Here is a 21449-nt window from a genome sequence, read left to right as displayed (position 1 = left end):
ATGTATGTATAAATATATATGAATGACAGCATGAGCACAAGAAAGAGAAAGCAAATGGGTCAAAGTCTTATTAATTGGTGAGTCAAATAGAATTATTGTTTGTAGTATCCTTGTAACTTTTCCATAAATTTGAAGTTGTTTCAAAGAGAAAAAAAAAACAAAAAAACAGGTTTAACTCATTTCTTTAAAAGTCTAAAAACACCAGATGAAGTAATTACATTAAAAAAGACAAAACAAGACAAAAAACAAAAGAAGGAAATAAAGGGAAAGTTAGCAGCAGGAAGGATAAGAATACTAAATTATCTTCTGTGATGGGGGCATTACCAAGTGATTATTCAATACAGAGAGGTATAAGCAGAAACTAGTGGAATAACCATGGGCTTTCCAGGTGGCACTAATGGTAAAGAATCCCCCTGCCAGTGCAGGTGACTCTGGCAAGAACTCTGTGGACATAGGAGCCTGGCGGACTACGGTCCATGGGGTTGCAAAAGAGTAAGACACAACTTAGCCACTAAACAACAAAGCAATGGTAACCTTGACCTCTAACAGAAGATGGCTTTGCCTGTGTATGTAGTGGTATATATCATACTTCTCTAAAGAGAAACCCTTATCCTAGCTATAAACACCATCGACCATATATTTACCTGTTTTTTATTTATTTATTTATTTTTCCTCAAATTCCTTTTCTTTTTTTTTTTTCTTTTTTTTTTAATAAATTTATTTATTTTAGTTGGGGGCTAATTACTTTACAATATTGTAATAGTTTTTGCCATACATTGACATGAATCAGCCATGGGTTTACATGTGTTCCCCTTCCTGGACCCCCCACCCACCTCCCTCCCCATCCCATCCTTCTGGATCATCCCATTGCCCCGGCCCTGAGCCCTTGTCACATGCATCGAACATGGAATGGTGTTCTTTATAGAAGTGGAATAACACAGGATATATTCATGAATTTTTGGTTTCTTTCACTCAACAATATTTTATGAGACCAGATTCACATTTATGAAAACACATAATGTTTCTGAAACAAGCTTACTGTGCACATTCATTGTTATTAACGCACCTCTTGTATGAATATACCACAATATGCATTTCCCATTTTATTGTTAAAGGATATGCATGTGCATTTTAACATTTCTTGATTAAAATAAATTTTACAATTAGTAGCATCTTACAGTCGCTGTTGTTCAGGTGATATGGTTTACAATTTTCTCAGATGAGGGAAATTAGCTGTTTATTCCTTATGGTATCAATAGGTAGTGCCAACTCCTCGATATTTCAATTAACAAGCAATTGCAGAGCAAATGAGGAGTCACAGTGCCTAGAAGTTGTCTAAAACTATTGGGGCTTCCCTGATAGCTCAGTTGGTAAAGAATCCGCCTGCCATGCAGGAGACCACGGTTGGATTCCTGCATTGGGAAGATCTCCTGGAGAAGGGATAGGCTACCTACTCCATTATTCTTGGGCTTCCCTTGTGGCTCAGCTGATAAAGAATCCATCTGTAATGCAGGAGACTTGGGTTCAATCCCTAGGTTGGGAAGAACCCCTGGAGAAGGGAATGGCTACCACGCCAGTATTCTGGCCTGGAGAATTCCATGGACTGTATAGTCCGTGGGTTCGCAAAGAGGTGGACAGGAATGAGTGACTTTCACTTTCACTTTTTTCATTGTATAGAAAATGTCCTATTGAGCATTTTCACAAGAGTGAGAAGGTACCAGCATCAAAATTTTCAAAATGTGTGTCAATGGGTTAGAAGAAAATACCAGATATAATAGTGGAACATTCTTTTAAGAAATTCTAGATCAGCAACGCTCTTGATGGTACAGTATATTTTAAAGTAAAAGACAAACTACAATGACTGTCAAAGGAGTTTGAAAAGCATTTTGGAAAAAACTTTGGTAAGTTTATTTTACTTGAATTTTTACATTATATGCATTATGGCATGATAAATAATAAAATATCTTCAAAAATGTCTAGAAAGATGTTTCAATTCTATAAAGTAAAATAAGATATATATAATAAATTTAAGAATATTCTGTAATAGTTTAAAAAGTAGAATATTTGGAATATTTAGAAAAAATTATAGTTGCATTCACTTACTGTTAAGTAAACAATATGATTATTATTTAAAAAATAAAACAACATGAACAAGCTTTACTGGCCTTATTAGAGAAGTCAGTATTCAAATATACCATATTTTAAGATATCTTTTTATCATCTTCAAATTGGTTTTGGCACATATTAGAAGAGAATCTCATCTGGAAAAACTAAATTTTGTAAATCCAGCATTCTATATAAATGTGTTAAATATTTTATTCTATTTTGTGTCTGTTGGCAATAGATACAATTTTAACAAATTTTCCTGTGTTCAGGCTGAGCCCTGTAAAACTCTGAAATAAAGTATCTCCATGTTTTTTCTTTTTTTAATAATCCTTGTGGTGCAATAAGATGCTTGTTTCTAAGCAGCAGTGTTAAACAGAGTAAGAGTAATTATTATTGACACATAATGTAATTACCAATAATGTACTGGGTTCAAATGAAGAGGAGCATTTTAATCTTCACATGAAGCAATTGATGTGTTTAGCTCTCATTTGTGTTAATGGCAAGTATTCCCATGAATCTCAGTGTCAGCAGAAGAGAAATATACTCTAAAGAGCTCTCATCAGAAATTCAAGCTGTTTTATTTAGCAGAAAGAAGAACAGAACTCCCCAAGAAAGACCTATTTTTTAAATGAAAAGCGATTTCTTCTCTATCAGGCATAAGCAAAGATCCCCTCCCTTCCAAAATGTTCTGTGTACTATTTTCCCTTTAAGAGGACTTGATTCTTTTGGGGTTTCTTGTTGTACAAAATGAAACTTCCCTCTGAAGAAATAAATCATCTGAGCAGAATTCTCAAAATGTGCTTGTTGAAGACTCTACAAAAAATGGAATCTTCTACATTTAAACCAAAGAAGTGGACAGGACATTATCTCTAGATTCTAGCTTCTTTTTTTCCTCTGTGCTTGTTTCCTGGTGGAAATGAAACTATAATTATTTTTCCCATATTCATATCATGACATGCAAGAGCACAGATATTAGAATAAAACTATAGTTTTCTAGATGTTTCTTTTGATATAATAGTTCCTGAAATCAAGATTTTATTCCGGGTATTTTCTATTTCAAAAGCAAATAATTTTTTTAAAAATTTATTTATTTTCAGTTCAGTTCAGTAGCTCAGTCGTGTCTAACTATTTGTGACCCCATGGACTGCAGTACGCCAGGCCTCCCTGTCCATCACCAACTCCCAGAGTCTACCCAAACCCATGTCCATCGAGTCAGTGATGCCATCCAACCATCTCATCCTCTGTCATCCCCTTCTCCTCCTGCCCTCAATCTTTCCCAGCATCAGGGTCTTTTCAAATGAGTCAGCTCTTCACATCAGGTGGCCAAAGTATTGGAGTTTCAGCTTCAATATCAATCCTTTCAATGAACACTCAGGACTGATCTCCTTTAGGATGGACTGGTTGGATCTCCTTGCAGTCCAAGGGACTCTCAAGAGTCTTCTCCAACACCACAATTCCAAAGCATCAATTCTTTGGCATTCAGTTTTCTTTCGAGTCCAACTCTCACATCCATACATGACTACTGGAAAAACCATAGCCTTGACTAGACAGACCTTTGTTGGCAAAGTCATGTCTCTGCTTTATAATATGTTGTCTAGGTTGGTCATAACTTTCCTTCCAAGGAGTAAGCATCTTTTAATTTCATGGCTGCAGTCACCATCTGCAGTGATTTTGGAGCCCCCAAAAATAAAGTCTGTCACTGTTTCCACTGTTTCCCCATCTATTTGCCATGAAGTGATGGGACCAGATGGCACAATCTTTGTTTTCTGAATGTTGAGCTTTAAGCCAACATTTTCACTCTTCACTTTCACTTTCATCAAGAGGCTTTTTAGTTCTTCTTCACTTTCTGCCATAAGGGTGGTGTCATCTACATATCTGAGGTTATTGATATTTCTCCTGGAAATCTTAATTCCAGCTTGTGCTTCATGCAGCCCAGAGTTTCTCATTATTTATTTTAATGGGAAGATAATTACTTTACAATATTGTGATGGTTTTTGCCATACATTGACATGAATCGGCCATGGGTGTACATGTGTCATTAATGTTTTAAGCCATATCCAGACTGACTTAATGACTAATTCAAGCAAATATTTAAAATAAAACAGCTTGATTCATTTTAATTATTTAAGGTATTTTGAATAATATTCAAACATAAAAACAACCAAAAATTCATTTTTTGGAGATCCCTCAGGGAATCATTTTATGAGTACATTAAAATTTGTAATGAACATTTTGTTTGCCTATAAGTAAAACAACAATACTTTGAAAGTATCCCCAAAGATTGGTGAAACTGGAAATAGTAAGCAACAAAATACTGAAGAATATATTGTAAAAGAATATTTAATATCTTGGGAAAACATCTACGTCCCTTACTAAAGAAGACCAGCAGTGTACAAATTAATAAGTAAAATAAGTCTTAAATATGTAGCACCAAGTATACGTATTTATATAATTATCTTTGGAGAAGCGGAGAAAGTTTGAACTATAATGAACTATTAAATGGCGGCATGCTGGAATCACAGCTGATCTCGGTTTTGCCTGCATGCCTGTCTGTATTGTACAAACCTTATAGAATTAACACAAACTGCTACTGTGATCATCAAAAGAATGTCTTAAAATACTTTCATGTAGGTAAAGTATTGCTGTTGTTCAGTTGCTAAGTCATGTCCGACTCTTTGTGACCCCATGGACTGTTGCCGGACAGGCTCCTCTGTCCATGGGATTTCCCAGGCAAGAATACTGGAGTGGGTTGCCATTCCCTTCTCCAGGGGATCTACCCAACACAGGAGTCAAACCCATGTCTCCTTCATTAGCAGGCAGATTCTTTATCAGTGAGCCACTAGAGAAGCCTGTAGGTAAAGTATACCTTCTGCAATATGTTTTACATATGTAATACAGTGGAGTAGCATATTTTTGTCAGAGTACAAAAACGAACTTATCCCTTCTGAGATAATCACATTTTAATTAACAGCCCTCAAATAGTGTGGCAATATTATTGTTTCCCTTTTGAAACAAAAAACTTCCACTTAAAATAACATTATTCTCTATAAAATTAGATATAATAATCCCCAAATATTTTAAGAGACATATAACACTTCCAATGCTCTGGAATAAGCCATACTGCTCACCTGTTTATGAAGTAGTGCAAATGGAAAGACAGAGATTAACTGATTCCCTCTGAGATTAGATAGTGAATTTTACTTGCAAGGATATCTTGTTTTCCTTCCATTTGAGAGATGTTTCAAGCTGATTAGTGAAACTGCAATATCAATATAATACCTTCTGTCAGAAAGCTTGCTGAGTCCTGTTTTTAAAGACTTAAACTACGGATCTTTATTAGCTTTGCCAGTCCGTTCTGACAGCATGATACTAGAGTAGACATTGAAAATAATAATAATAATAATTAGGAGATACTTTTTGACCTCGGGTTGGCCAGAAGATTTCCTCATTTAAATTATGGATATTATACTTTTCAGAGAATTTGTTAAACTTTTCTTTGAAATACATGGAAAAGCAAAAACATGAATTTATGCTTATAAGGACTACCATCCAGGGGCCAATCTTCTCACCTAATAAAAAATATCTTTTTTCATTAAATCTCAACGCAATTACACTGGGGCCATCAAAATTTTAAATGACTCTAATAACAACATGTAACTGAATTCTGTGATTTTTCCAAAGGAAAGATTGTGATTCTAGATGAGGTGAGGGTGTGATAAATAGGAAAACTTTATGCAAAGTCAAATTCATGAATCATATGTTGGGATAAAGGCAGGGTTGCAGTAGAAAACACTTCCATAAAAGTACAGAACTAGATGGGGCTTCCTGGATTGCTCAGTGGAAAGAACCCACTTGCCAGTGCAGGAGATTAGAGTTTGATCCCTGATCCAAGAAGATTCCCTAGAGAGGTGGGGTACAGCCCAAGGTGTCACAAAGAGTTAGACATGATCTAGCAACTGAGCGTATTTCTCATTTAGCTCATGACCCTATGTGTAGAAGGAAATTAGCTTTCAAAAGTAAATCTTGTCATTCCTCTCTCTCTTTTTTTTTTTTTTAAGATGGGAGACCCTCTCTGTAAAACACAAATTCAGTGTTCCCAGGCAGAATTGCCAGAGAATCTCCTTTTCATGGAGACTCTGCAGTAGAAAGATTTTTGACATAGTCCAATCAGTATACTCTCAACTAGTTCTACTTATCTGAAATTAAAATATAGCAGCACAGAAGAACAAAAAAGTTCTTGGGAATCCTGTCACTTTCACTGACTATCTTTTCTTGCATATAATCTACTCCCCAAGAACTAAGAAGAAGAATTCACAGTAGTAGCAGGATGAAAAGACTGCTCAAAGGAGGGGGAAAAAAATCAATGGGGGAAAAAAAATCAATGTGAAAGTTGTAAAAGCTACACCAATTAGTTCTCTAATATATGGCCTTTTGAAGTGCCAAAGAGGATTTTTAAGTGCTACTTTTTATTTTTATTCGAATGGACTCACTGCTAATGGTACGGAAGCAATCATGTGAAACCAAAAAGACAAAACCCCAAAAGGAGCCTTCAGAAGCTAAAGAAGTATTTATAGTTTATATGATGGATCCTTTATAATCATACGCAGTTTTTCTTGCTTTTTGTGGGCCAACTTTCAGTATATGTGAACATGTAAGTCTTCAAGTGTATCTTAATCTCTTGAACAGGGCAAAAGATCAGAATTCAGGCCATAATTTGTATCATTCTCTGATATTCTGGAATAAACTCCTATTCTTTTACTCTAACACAATATCAATAAGAAGTTTAATTTTTTGATAAGAGGACTTTGGGTCACAGACATCATAAGAATGAAACCTTATTATTATTCTTCAAACTCCATTTAGGTTCTCTCATGTCTCAATGAAACTAAGCCATGCTGTGTGGGGCCACCCAGGACGGGTGGGTCATGGTGGAGAGGTCTGACAGAATGTGGTCCACTGGAGAAGGGCATGGCAAACCACTTCAGTATTCTTGCCTTGCGAACCCCATGAACAGTATGAAAAAGTGAAAAGATAGGACACTGAAAGATGAACTCCCTAGGTCGGTAGGTGCCCAATATGCTACTGGAGATCAGTGGAGAAATAACTCCAGAAAGAATGATGGGATGGAGCCAAAGCAAAAAATATACACAGTTGTGGATGTGACTGGTGATAGAAGCAAAGTCCGATGCTGTAAAGAGCAATATTGCATAGAAACCTGGAATGTTAGGTCCATGAGTCAAGGCAAATTGGAAGTGGTCAAACAGGAGATGGCAAGAGTGAATGTCGACATTCTAGGAATCAGCGAACTAAGATGGACTGGAAAGGGTGGATTTAACTCAGATGGCCATTATATCTACTACTGTGGGCAGGAATCCCTTAGAAGAAATGGAGTAGCCATCATGGTCAACAAAAGAGTCTGAAATGCAGTCCTTGGATGCAATCTCAAAAATGACAGAATGATCTCTGTTCGTTTCCAAGGCAAACCATTCAATATCACGGTGATCCAAGTCTATGCCCCGACCAGTAACGCTGAAGAAGGTGAACTTGAACAGTTCTATGAAGACCTACAAGACCTTTTAGAACTAACACCCCAAAAAGATGTCCTTTTCATTATAGGGGACTGTAATGCAAAAGTAGGAAGTCAGGAAACACCTGGCGCAACAGGCAAATTTGGCCTTGGAGTACAGAATGAAGCAGGGCAAAGGCTAATAGAGTTTTGCCAAGAGAACGCACTGGTCGTAGCAAACACCCTCTTCCAACAACACAAGAAAAGACTCTACACATGGACATCTCCAGATGTTCAACACCAAAATCAGATTGATTATGTTCTTTGCAGCCAAAGCTGGAGAAGCTCTATACAGTCAGCAAAAACAAGACCAGGAGCAGACTGTGACTCAGATCATGAACTCCTGATTGCCAAATTCAGACTTAAATTGAAGAAAGTAGGGAAAACCACTAGACCATTCAGGTATGACCTAAATCAAATCCCTTATGATTATACAGTGGAAGTGAGAAATAGATTTAAGGGACTAGATCGGATAGACAGAGTGCCTGATGAACTATGGACGGAGGTTCGTGACATTGTACAGGAGACAGGGATCAAGACCATCCCCATGGAAAAGAAATGCAAAAAAGCAAAATGGCTGTCTGAGGAGGCCTTACAAATAGCTGGGAAAAGAAGAGAAGCAAAAAGTAAAGGAGAAAAGGAAAGATATTCCCATCTGAATGAAGAGTTCCAAAGAATAGCAAGGAGAGATGAGAAAGCCTTTCTCAGCAATCAGTGCAAAGAAATAGAGGAAAACAACACATTGGGAAAGACCAGAGATCTCTTCAAGAAAATTAGAGATACCAAGGGAACATTTCATGCAAAGATGGGCTCGATAAAGGACAGAAAGGGTATGGACCTAACAAAAGCAGAAGATATTAAGAAGAGGTGGCAAGAATACACAGAAGAACTGTACAAAAAAGATCTTCACGACCCAGATGATCACGATGGTGTGATCACTCACCTACAGCCAGACATCCTGGAATGTGAACTCAAGTGGGCCTTAGAAAGCATCACTACGAACAAAGCTAGTGGAGGTGATGGAATTCCAGTTGAGTTATTTCAAAGCTTCAAAGATGATGCTGTGAAAGTCTGCACTCAATATGCCAGCAAATCTGGAAAACTCAAAAGTGGCCACAGGACTGGAAGAGGTCAGTTTTCATTCCAATCCCAAAGAAAGGCAATGCCAAAGAATGCTCAAACTACCACACAATTGAACTCATCTCACACACTAGTAAAGTATTGCTCAAAATTGTACAAGCCAGGCTTCAGCATACATGAACTGTGTATTTCCAGATGTTCAAGCTCGTTTTAGAAAAGGCAGAGGAACCAGAGATCAAATTGCCAACATCCGCTGGATCATCAAAAAAGCAAGAGAGTTCCAGAAAAACATCTATTTCTGCTCTATTGACTATGCCAAAGCCTTTGACTGTGTGGATCACAATAAACTGTGGAAAATTCTGAAAGAGATGGGATACCATACCATCTGACCTGCCTCTTGAGAAACCTGTATGCAGGTCAGGAAGCAACAGTTAGAACTGGACATGGAATAATAGACTGGTTCCAAATAGGAAAAGCAGTACGTCAAGGCTGTATATTGTCACCCTGCTTATTTAACTTATATGCAGAGTACATCATGAGAAACGCTGGGCTGGAAGAAGCACAAGCTGGAATCAAGATTGCAGGGAGAAATATCAATAACCTCAGATACGCAGATGATACCACCCTTATGGCAGAAAGTGAAGAAGAACTAAAGAGCCTCTTGATTAAAGTGAAAGAGGAGAGTGAAAAAGTTAGTTTAAAGCTCAACGTTCAGAAAACTAAGATCATGGCATCTGGTCCCATCACTTCATGGGAAATAGATGGGGAAACAGTGGAAACAGTGGCTGACTTTATATTTTTGGGCTCCAAAATCATTGCTGATGGTGATTGCAGCCATGAAATTAAAAGACGCTTACTCCTTGGAAACGAAGTTATGACCAACCTAGATAGCATATTTAAAAGCAGAGACATTACTTTACCAACAAAGGTCCATCTAGTCAATGCTATGGTTTTTCCCATGGTCATGTATGGATGTGAGAGTTGGACTGTGAAGAAAGCTGAGCACCGAAGAATTGATGCTTTTGAACTGCAGTATTGGAGAAGAGTCTTGAGAGTCCCTTGGACTGCAAGGAGATCCAACCAGTCCTTCCTAAAGGAGATCAGTCCTGGGTGTTCACTGGAAGGACTGATGTTGAAGCTGAAACTCCAATACTTTGGCCACCTCATGCGAAGAGTTGACTCATTGGAAAAGACCCTAATTCTGGGAAGGATTGGGAGCAGGAGGAGAAGGGGACGACAGAGGATGAGATGGTTGGATGGCATCACTGACTCAATGGACATGGGTTTGGGTAAACTCCGGGATTGGTGATGGACAGGGAGGCCTGGCGTGATGCGTTTCATGGGGTCGCAGAGTCGGACACGACTGAGCGACTGAACTGAACATGTCTGATGAAGAGTATACATAGAAAGCTGAAAAAAACAGTGTTTCTTATTCACTGTAAATCATACTCCCCTAATTAAACTCTTACTTACGAAGATGAAAAAGATGAAAAATTATACTAGGGATAATAAATTATGCTCAGTGTCTAAGTAATAACATTTATGTATATAGTCCATACCATAGTCCAACACTGTTCTAAGTGTTTGCTACTTTGTCAATTCTTTTAATCCTTACAACCACCCTTTGAGGCAACAAACATCATTATTATCCTCATTTATGGATGAGGAAGTAGTCACACAGGGAGTCATTAACTGGTCCAGAATCACATGAGTAAGTGACACAATAATGTTTCATCCAGGCTGTTTGCCTCTGTGCTGTTAAACATTCAGCTGCTTTTAAATGAAATGTCCTTTGATTGCTAAAAATCATAGGAATTTATTTTATTTAGGTTAGAATCACTAAAGTGGTATGCTGACAACTATGTGCCTCAAAAATCTGTGGATTCTATATCACTATAATGGAAATAACAGCATTGATTAAAATTAAAAAAAAAAGTCTTTGTACTATTTACACTAAAAGTTTCACAAAAGTGACAGGAAGAGAGCAGGAATTAAATAACCACCTGTCAAAGAAGCAATTACATAGGGAAGCCCTGGTGTGTGCTGTGAAAACAAGAAAAGGGATGTTCTGTCCTTCTCCAACTTTGTACCACTGTCTCTGAGCCTGAGAAGTAGTACAGCTTACCTGGAGAGAAACATCTCTAAAACTACAGTAGACTTCTCATGAGGAACCATGCAAGGAAGAAAGTCATGCCAGCTATATGAAGTGCCTAGAGAAAAAACATGCCAACTTAGAATTCTATATCCATTCAAATTTTCCCTCAAAAATGAGAGAGAAATACTATCTCAAGCGGATAGAAACTGAGTACTTTCATCACCAGCACATCTGCCTTGCAAGAAAGGATTTTAAAGTTTGTTAGGCAGATGATATATGTCAGAAACTTTAATCTACACAAAGAAAATAGGAGTTAGAGAAGGCATGAATGAATGGAAATAAGACATTTTACTTTTCTTATTTTGAATTGATATAACATTTATTTATATAATCCTTACTTTTCTGTAGTCAGTAATAATAATGATATATGGATGATTATTACATTGTGTGGATAACTGAAATGGATGGCAACAATAAAAAAAGTGATGGGAAGGAAGATGGGGCAATTGGGGATTCTTTATTGTAAGGTTTATGGACTATTTGAGAAGTGATACAGTATTTTTTCAAGGTAGACTTAAATTAGTTAAAATATATATATATTGTAAACTATAGGGAAACAACTAAATTTTTTAAACTATACTTTATACACTGCTGATAAAGGGAAAGCATACAAATGAACAAATGAAACCAAAGAATTAAGAAAAAAAGTAGGATTAAGATGGAAAACCAAATGCAAATGCAATGAATAGAGTTACAAACGTGGTAGTCATTAATCCAAATATATCAATAATTACATTATGAATTTCATGATATGCATATAAAAAGACAGACTATAAAAAGTGGATAAATAAACAATACCCAATTCTATGCTGTATAAAGAGCCACATTATTTTCAGACAATGAAGACATCAGAACAAGAACATTATCATTTACACAGCCAGCAAGGGAGTGTAAAAATATCTGAGACCAAAATGTGTAGAACTGAAAAGAGAAGCAGAAAAAAGTGCTATTATAATTGAGCCTTAATGTCCCTTTCTTAATAAATAAATAGTGGGGGCTAAAAATCAGTAAAGTACAGATAGCTTGATACTATAAATTAAAATAATTTAATTCTAACTAACAACAAAAGAATACATTTTTCTCTAGCCTACATAGAACATTCACAAAGACATACAACAGGGGAATTAAACTAGAAATCAATAACAAAAAGACAGTTGAAAAATCTTCAAATATTAGGAAATTAAACAAAATAATTTTAAGAGACATATGAATCAATGAAAATGTCTCAAGAAAAATTAAAAAAAAAACTATGAACTAAATGAAAACAGAAGTAAAACATAAAAATCTGTGGAATGCAGTGAAAGTAATGCTTGGGGGAAATCTTATAGCATTAAATACATACATTAGAAAAGATATAAAATCAATAATCAAGCAATCACCTAAAGAAACTAGAGAAATAAGAACAATTTAAGCATAAATCAAGTAGAATAAAAGAAACAACAAAATTGGAGTGAAAATCAATAAAATTGAAGCCAGGAAAATAAAAATATATATTTTTTAGGTTGGTTGTTTGAAAAGACCAGTAAAATTAATATATCTATAGTCAGATTAACCCCCTTACTCTCACCAAAAAAAAAAAATTCAGAATATCATCTGAATATCATCTCTCTCCACATCTATTTAATATTACTCTGAAGCCCTACCTACAGCAATTAAGACAAAAAAAACACTAAAAAAAAAACTTTGGATTTGAAAGGAAGACATGGATGTATTTTATTTGCATATGAAATTATTATCTATATAGGAAATCCCAGATAATCTACAAAATTCCTGTAACTAATATGTGATTATAGCAAGTATGCAGAATAAAAGATATATAATATTTATTAATAGTTTTTCTGTATACCAGTCATGAACAACTGGAATTTGAAATTAAAATATACAATTAACAATTGCACCAAAAGGAGAAAAATAATTAGGGAAAATCTTGTGGGTAAAAATCTACAAAACATTGATGAAACAAATCAAAGAGGACCTAAATAAATAAATGCAGAGTTTTATTTAAATACAGAGTTTTTCCATTCTCATGCACTGGAATATATTGCTATTGCGTCAATATTTACCTATTTGGGCTTCCCTGATATCTCAGGTGGTAAAGAATCTGCCTGCAATGCAGAAGACCCCAGTTCAGTTCCTGGGTTGGGAAGATCCCCTGGAGAAGGGAAAGGCTCCCCACTTCAGTATTCTGGCCTGGAGAATTCCATGGACTATATAGTCCACGGGGTCACAAAGAGTGGGACACGACTGAGTGACCTGCAGTTCATTTCATTTACCTATCTGATGTGTAGATTCCATGTACTAACAATGAAGGTACCAATAAACTATTTGTACAGGCTCTAAAGTTCATATGAAAATGGAAACAATATAGAATGTTCAACACAATACTGAAGTAGAACAACAAAGTTGGAGAACTCACCCTCATAGATGGAGATGTGCATGTACAGTTACCAAGGGTCATATTAGTGAAAGAAACAACCAATGAAAACGAACAGGTCCATGTGGTAATGGGTTCCAGTTGGAGACATTAGTGTGAACTCATGCTTAGCTTAATATAGAAACTAAAGGCTACACATAGAGATATTTATAGATATGTGTACATACATAGGTTGTGTACACACCTGTATTTCCTCGATCTCCCTGCTTTCGTTGTTGTTCTGTTGCCAAGTCACGTCCGACTCTTTGCGACCTGATGTGCTGCAGTATGCCAAGCTTTCCTGCCCTGCAGTTTGCTCCAACTCATGTTCATTGAGTTGATGATGCCATCCAACCATCGCATCTTCTGTCGCCCCCTTTTTCTCCTGCCCTCAATCTTTCCCAGCATCAGGGTCTTTTCCAATGAGTCAGCTCTTTACATCAGGTTGCCAAAGTATTACAGCTTCAGCATCAGTTCTTCCAATGAATATTCAGGGTTGATTTTCTTTAGGATTGACTGGTTTGATCTCCTGTGTTTGATCTCCATGCTTAGACGGCCTAAACTAAATGACCACCAATGATAATGAGCACGTGTAGCCGCAATCTTGGTTTCTATTACCATCCTTAATTGAAAGGAATTCAGGCTTGCTGGAGACATGAGCCTAGAATATCTTGTAGTATCTTATAGTGCCAGAAAGTAAGAAACTGCTAGTAAACAAACACAATGAAAGGGATTTCAAAGGGAAAAAGGAGCCAAGTAGAAAAGGTCCCCCAATGGTCTAACATCAGTATTGGTTCATTTTTTGTGACAAATGACCCATTCCCACAATAAGCGTTTAACAATAAGGAAAACAGGGTGTGGATTATATGGGAACTCTGTGTACTATTTTTCATATTTTTTTCTCTAAATCTAAAGCTATTCTAAAATATGTAAATTATTGTTATTATTTAAGCAATCACTGCAGGGAAACTGTATTACCTTTTGGTAGAGATTATATCTCAAAACCCGAACATGTGTGAATGCTGTAATTAGAAAAGGCTATTTAAGAAAACATAATTACCTAGAAGGAGTGAATATTATGTGTATGCATACAACTACATCCATGTAACTTTTGGCTTCTAATTCTATATTTGCTTAAAAAGGACTATTCAACAATATATTCATTGAGATTATTAAAAATTAATAGTATTTTAAAAGAAAGAAAACTAGTGATTATGTAAATGTTCCTCAGACCATTTAAATGAGATTCTCAGATTTCTATTGACCCCCAAGCTGGGTCTTGGCACTTGTTCCCTCCTGAATTATCTGCATAGGAGTAGAATAGAAATAACCACTTTAATTAAGATCACATTATTTCTTTTTTGACTTAATATTTTATTGTCAATCCTTTTAATAAGGCTATCCTAGAGTCATAGCTTCATTTTAATGGGCATAGGGAAAGATGAGAAGGATTCTGACTTAGATAGCAATTAGATTTAATATGTATTAAGAGAATAATCAGTAGCAGCCAGGTCCCTGTTACTATACTTTACATAATTTCACACTCCTGGGAAATCAAGCCTTTCCAGATCTATGGCATACATACCGGGTCCTTACATTTAGTCTTTTACAATCTACATGCTATTAGTCAGATAGCTGGCTCTGACAGGGACAAAAACACAGTAACAACAAGAGGCAGAAAGTAGCAGGAAATAAAGTCCATCTAAAGTGCCCCATGCAGTGGTTATTCCAGACTTTCCTCTTTGTAACTAGTTACAAATTGCCTTATCCTACTATGCCTACATTTACACATCAGTAAAATGCACACAGGCATTGAGCTTAACTTAAGTGGGTTATCTGTGAATTAAACTACAAAATATACGTGAAACACTCAATATATACTGTGTTTTTCCATCAATGTCAAATACTGGAATTTCCTTAGATTTATCAGGATTAACTACTACTAGCAAAATATTGAGGAAAAAAAAATAGAAATTGGGGACCAAAATCAGGAGTATCAACTCGAATTAAAAAAAAAAAAAATACATGAGAAGCTGACAACATTAAGAAGGGTTTCGCACATAGTTAGTGCTAGGTTTCAATCTCTTTATTTCTCTAGATCCATCTTCTTTTTTTTTAACATTTATTTATTTGACTGTGTTGGGTCTTACTTGTGGCACTGGGGTCTTCAATCTTCCTTGCCACATGGGGAATCTTTAGTTGTGGTTTGCAAACTCTTAGTTGTAGCATGTGAGATCTAGTTCCCTGACCAGGGATTGAACCCAGATCCCCTGCATTGGGAGCACAGAGTCTCAGCCACTGAACCACCAGGGAAGTCCCTGTCCTTTTTTAAAGTAAGTTTAGTAATGAGCAAAAGGTAATATGCCTAGGCTATTTTATAAATTTTACAAAATGTAAAATAATATAGAGGCAAAAAAATGAGCAATCACACATACTCATACCACCCAGAGATATCCATCTATAAAAGTTCATGTCAGCCAGAATGCTGAGGTATAAATAAACCCCCAAACCACAGTGACTCAATGGAATATAGGCTCATTACCAACTCTGGCTACAAGTCCTTGGGGAGTAAAGGGTTCACCTTTGATCAGCCAAATCAAGTGGCTCAGGATCCCTACCTTCAAGGGGATAAGTCATATGATTCCACCATATGTTAGGAAAAACTAAAATATTTGGTAAATATTTCTAATGATATTATCTGATGCTCCTTGGAAGAAAAACTATGGCAAACCTAGACAGTGTATTAAAAAGCGGAGACATCATTTTGCCAACAAAGGTCTGTACAGCCAAAGCTATGGTTTTTCCAGTAGTCATGCACGGATATGGGAGTTGGACCATGAAGAAGGCTAAGAGCCGAAGAATTGATACTTTTGAACTGTAGTGTTGGAAAAGACTCTTGAGAGTCCCTTGGACTGCAAGGAGATCCAACCATTCCATCCTAAAGGAAATCAACACCGAGTATTTACTGTAAGGACTGATGTTGAAGTTCCAATATTTTGGCCACATGATGCGAAGAGCTGGTTTCATTGGAAAAGACCCTGATGCTGGGAAAGATTGAAGGCAGGAGGAGAAGAGGGGGACAGAGGATAAGATGGTTGGATGGCATCACCAAATCAATGGACATGAGCTTGAGCAAACTCCGGGAAACAGTGAAGGGCAAGGAAGCCTGGCATGCTGCAGTCCATGGGGTCGCAAAGAGTTGGACATGACTGAGTGAATGAATAATTATCTGGTGTAATTCTTTCAACTGATTTCTGTTTCATGTATATTTGCACTTATGTTTGTTTTTGATCTCTATTTAAACAAAGTTGAGAATGTACATTATTATAATTTTTAATTTGCAACCTTGGGGATACACACACACACATATATATATGGTCAATGATTTACAAGTATTATGCAATCAGATTTATTTTATAAAGATTTCAGAGAAAACCTCTCTGATAAGGTGACATGTAAAGAATGATCGATGACTGGAAGGCAGTGAGAAGAGAGGAATGCACATAGTTTCTGGGATCTGAGTTCTCCAAGCAGAATAAATAGCAAGTACTGAGACTCTTGAGATGTGAATTGCTTGGAAAGTAGAAAGAAGAGCAAGGAAGCTCCTGTAATGAAAGTGAGGAAGGGGACAGCATCATACGGGGCCCAGGAGATCGTGAGGTGAAGAGGATGCCCATAAAGATAACATAAAGCCCTGTAGGGTGTGACAGGGACATCAAATTTTATCCGGGGGAACTCAGCAGAAGGATCTGAGCAGAGACCCTATGAAAAGGTTTAAGTTTCATTCTTTGATTTCTAGTGGCAATGAATTCTTCATAAGCATATTGTATACATTAATTTTGAATATTTGTAAGCAATTTTTATTTGGGTCCATTAACTATTTTCATCATTTTTGGATTTTTTTTTCTTTTTTTGGCTGCACTTTGTGGCATGCAGGACCTTAGTTCTCCAAGCAGGGACTGAACCCTTACCCCGTGCACTGGAAGCACAGTCTTAAGCACTGGACTGCCAGGGAGGTTCTGATTTTTTTTCTTTTCATTTTTAAAATTGTCTTTTAATTTTCCATCTTGTATGAATTAAAGTCTACAAACTTTTTCCATTTTATTTTATTTAAATATAATTTATGCTCTTTATATATATGCTCTTTAAAGATTTTTATATAATGGAAGAGATTTCATCTTCACCTAATTCCAACAAATAGAATTCCTTTCTTTATAATTCAGAAACAAAACAAAGAAGATAAAAGAAGATAAAAATCACTCAGAATCTTACCACTTCAAAGTGATGACAAAAAAAGATTTTAATAGCTAGCTATTGATACATATTATTTCTGAATTATTATTATTTTTTAACTGATTTTTGCCTCACTCTATCAGTGGGATTACATGTTAGTAACTGGGAGCCTTCTGGCTGTGCAAGTCTTTCTTCCACAAAGAAGCAATCAGATGATCTGTGGGAAGAGTTCATATAATTAGCTTTCTGTTTCATTATTAAGGCAAATTATATGCTTTATACTGTTGCAGAACAATTGAAAATATCACAGCTTATATGTCTGTTTCAATGTAATTTTTGACAGTTCTGCTATTTTCCTGCTGATTGTTCATCCTGGTATATATGGCAAGCATGATCTACCTTGCCTTCTTCCCTTGATAGCATAGCAATTACTACTGTTATTTTAAACAAACACTGTTTCATTATTTTGATTTCTAAGAACCTACTAAGTTGAAAGAAGATTAATTTGGTGTAAACTGGAAGGATCATGCTCTATCTCTCAACTTACTCAAACCTCCTTTTCCGTTTCCCAGGGAGACTGTGTGCTTTTGTTCAAATCCATCTTTCATATTTCACCTTACTTGTATTTGCAAATAGCATATGCACATGTATTAGTGCTGCTGCTGCTGCTGCTAAGTTGCTTCAGTCGTGTCCGACTCTGTGCGACCCCATAGACGGCAGCCCACCGGGCTCCCCCGTCCCTGGGATTCTCCAGGCAAGAATACTGGAGTGGGCTGCCATTGTGTTTTATTTTCACTGTTTTTAACTGGTAAATACTTTCATATGAGAATGTTTTCTTATTTTCAATTTTATATTTTGGTGTATCATCATAAAGTCTTATAAATTATCCACAAGCAGTTCATAATATTTTATTTTCTTTTTAGAGTTAAGGGTTTGAAAAAATATATATCCAAAACCTTGATGATATTTAGATATCTTATACCAAGTAACATTTTTTGAATCTCAGATTACATTGTGATGGATATTCTTCTGTCGTTTTTGTTTAGTTGCTCAGTCATGTCCAATTCTTTGCTACCCCAGGGACTGTAGCCCTCCAGACTCTTCTGTCCATGGAATTTCCCAGGCAAGAATATTGGAATGGGTTGCCATTTCCTTTTCCAGAGGATCTTCCCAAACCAGGGATTGAACCCACATCTCAAGCATTGGCAGGTGGATTCTTTACCGCTGAGCCATTAGGGAAGCCCATATCCTTCTGTAGAAGATGCATAAAACATACAGGTAAAATATGACATACAAATTAAGGAGCTCCTGGTTCCTCTGAAAGAAAATCATGGATTCCTTTATGTCTATTTGCCAATGTTAAGGACTTCTGCTCCAAATCTAATTTATACGGTACCTGCTTGCTCTATCAAATCTAGAAAAATTAAGCATTAAAATCTACTGTGAGTAAGAGTAGTCAGACTTTTTGTGCTTCTAATAACTGGGGTGTATATAAACAGATACTACATTGTGCACTGCATAAGAATTTAAGGCTAGCATATTATGCCTTCTCTAGCACTAGCATCTGCTATCAATACATATAGCCCCTTTGTTTTATTTGCATGCTCCACCACTCAGTTGTGTCTCACTCTACGTGGCCCCATGGGCTGTAGGCTGTCAGACTCCTCTGCCCACAGAATTTTTCAGGCAAGATTACTGGAATGGGTTGCCATTTCCTTCTCCTGGAGATCTTCCTGACCCAGGGATTGAACCCATGTCTCTTGCATCTCCTGCATTGGCAGACAGAGTTTTTATCACCGTGCCACCAAGACCTTTGTTCTATTTAAAATTATCTTATATCTATTTATGTGTGCTGATTTTATGTTTCTCATTTTCGCTAATTTTTAAAGAACATGAATAGTGTTTTACTTGATTTTGTGGCATATTTTATGTATAATCACAGAATGTGGAAATAATTTAATCTGCTCATTTCTAGCATGTTAGTCTTTCATTTCTGCCTTTTTATCTCATTGCATTGAGCTATCATTTAAATATTATTACCTAATGATTATAAAACCAGGTAACTGTTTAACCGTTCTGATTTTAATGGGTTTGCCTTATTTTTAACTATAAGTTTAATGGTAACTATCACTTTATTCTGCTACAATTATTATACATTTATATGAATATATAATTTTAAAAATCAGGAGTAGTAAATTAGCCTATTCTGTCAATTTGTTTAGTTTGCTTTTTTCTCTTTTTTTTTTTTAAATCCTGAACTCTGAGTGTATTACCATGGTTTATAGAAATTTATAGAAACATATATAGAAAATGGAGCTCTCTTCTCTTTCTCTGCCTCTTTTCCACAAATATACAACCACCACCGCTAGCAATTGGAAGCAAAATCAACTGAATGCACTTCTGGTATTATCAGTTTCTGCTTCCTTCAATTTGTTATCAATCATGCTACATCGACATATTACTTCCAAACAACACTGCAGTTGAGGCTATTGATATTACATATGAATGAAGGAGTGATTTGATTGAGAGCATTGACAACCCACAAAACTCCTTCTGATACAACACAGCCAAAAACAAGAGTCTCTAGATATTTCCCAGAGATGCTGACAATTCTCCCTGACTGGCAAAATAGCCTTTCGCTTACCCTGCTCTTAATAAACTCTTTTGTATGAAAGGCACATCCAGTTGAGAGAATTCACAAAGCAGATAATGAACTCTCCAGGTGTTTGGGTTTGAAGGCTGTTCTTTATCTTATTGCTTGTTTTGAATGTAGTGTTCTTATGTTTTAAACATTTATGATAAAATTATTTAGAAGACTTCATTTTAAGAAAAACTAATTTCTGTCAGGTGTACGGTGAAGCCGCTCCTATACAATTTTAATGATGTAGAACGTGACCAGTGTCACTTTTAAGATTATGATTTACATTCTTTCCAAAACAGAAATAACACCCGATATGACATTTGTTATAAGAGGGTAATTACTAGATTATAAGCTTCTTTTTCTGGTAAAGACTTAAGGAGTCTATTTTTCCATCATATCTAACACAATGTTTTCATTGGGTGGTTATTGCTATTGTTTAGTTGCTCAGTCATCAGACTCTTTTGAGACCCCATGGATGATAGCCCACTAGGCTCCGCTGTCCGTGGGGTTTCCCAGGCAAGAACACTGCAGTGGGCTGCCGCTTCCTACTCCAGGAGATCTTCACAATCCAGCCATCAACCTTGTGTCTCCTGCACTGGCAGGAAGATTCTTTACTATTGAGCCACCAGAGAAGCCCCCTTTAATTTCATGGAAACACTCATTTTATAATTATTAACTTATTTCTCCTCCTTTTGCTTAATATGAATATATATTCTAGGAGCAATGAACTGTTTTTTTAATGAGTTTCCTGGCTTATCTTTTTGTTGTCCTTTACAGGTGAACAACAAAATAAAAAAAGGATATTGCTTTGTAAACTAAAATGTTTTCAGATTTATTGCTAATTATTGTGGAGTTAACTATTTCACTGTTCTTTAGTTACTTAGAAGTGTCTGGTATATAAAACAATGCTTTTTGGGGGGAACGGCTGATGTATATGTCTCAGAAAATAAACTATCCTAAGAAGAATCCTGCCCCATCATTGATACCTACGGAGATAAAAAGGCAAGGTTGCTTACAGTCCATCAGGGTAATACCTCCTTGACTCAGCCTAGGCAGGTAAGCGAGCAGACAAGCCACTGAGCCCTGAGGGTTTTAAAAGCAGGATGCAGACAGATATTTGAGCTGCATTACTCTCAAGTTTATAAGCTCTGGGAAAGAATCAATCAGAATTTAGGGTTTTATTTTAAAATTTCATCCCACTTAGACTGTTTGTAATGGACTCTGAACATGCTCTGAAATAGCTTGTCCTGCTGTT

General features: G+C 36.3%; 1 long non-coding RNA gene across 1 annotated transcript in view; it reads right to left on the bottom strand.

Moving 5' to 3' along the window:
- Positions 1 to 21449, bottom strand: part of LOC145534254 (uncharacterized) — a 101136-nt gene that overhangs the window by 34643 nt on the left and 45044 nt on the right. The window contains exon 2 of the long non-coding RNA XR_014074386.1: positions 5235 to 5365. This is a non-coding gene — a long non-coding RNA (uncharacterized LOC145534254). The remainder of the gene's footprint in view (positions 1 to 5234; positions 5366 to 21449) is intronic.

Source organism: Giraffa tippelskirchi, chromosome 14 (genome assembly GCF_054371585.1).
Source record: "Giraffa tippelskirchi isolate mGirTip1 chromosome 14, T2T-mGirTip1v1.2.pri, whole genome shotgun sequence".
Classification (NCBI taxonomy): domain Eukaryota; kingdom Metazoa; phylum Chordata; class Mammalia; order Artiodactyla; family Giraffidae; genus Giraffa; species Giraffa tippelskirchi.
Note: the sequence above shows the minus strand (reverse complement) of the source record. Positions and strands in the feature narration are given on the sequence as shown.